The following is a 400-nucleotide window of genomic DNA, read 5'->3' as shown; positions in this document are numbered from 1 at the left end:
AACCGTCACAGACTGACAGAGCGAAAAACGACACAAGAAAGCAGAGGAATGAAATAAGTGCATCAAAGACTGAATATATGATATGTACAGAGCAGGGACAACAGAAAAGGGAAAGTTTGAGACACACCCGCTCGCCTCTGTGTGTATATATGATAAAAGGAATGGGGAAAATATGTGCACCGAGGTGTGCCACGGCCTCAGCTCACTCACGTGGCAGCAGACGCCTTTCCGTCCCCAAACTTGTCGCCGTACGCCGACACGAGGCGAGCCAGAGGGTGGCGCACCGAGATCACGCTGGTCAGCTTCCCCGAAATGCGGTCGGAGAGTCGGGACGTCCTTACCGGGATGTAGTAAATATACTGTTAGAGGGTGCAACACTTGAATACACGAACAGATATAC

The 400-nt window shown here is 50.8% G+C and overlaps 1 pseudogene; it reads right to left on the bottom strand.

Annotated features, from left to right (window-relative positions):
- LOC119592351 overlaps positions 1-400 on the bottom strand; it is a 30,652-nt pseudogene that overhangs the window by 13,460 nt on the left and 16,792 nt on the right.

This window comes from Penaeus monodon, chromosome 30, assembly GCF_015228065.2.
Source record: "Penaeus monodon isolate SGIC_2016 chromosome 30, NSTDA_Pmon_1, whole genome shotgun sequence".
Lineage (NCBI taxonomy): Eukaryota > Metazoa > Arthropoda > Malacostraca > Decapoda > Penaeidae > Penaeus > Penaeus monodon.
The sequence above is the reverse complement of the archived record's forward strand: the minus strand, read 5'-3'. Positions and strand labels throughout refer to the sequence as shown.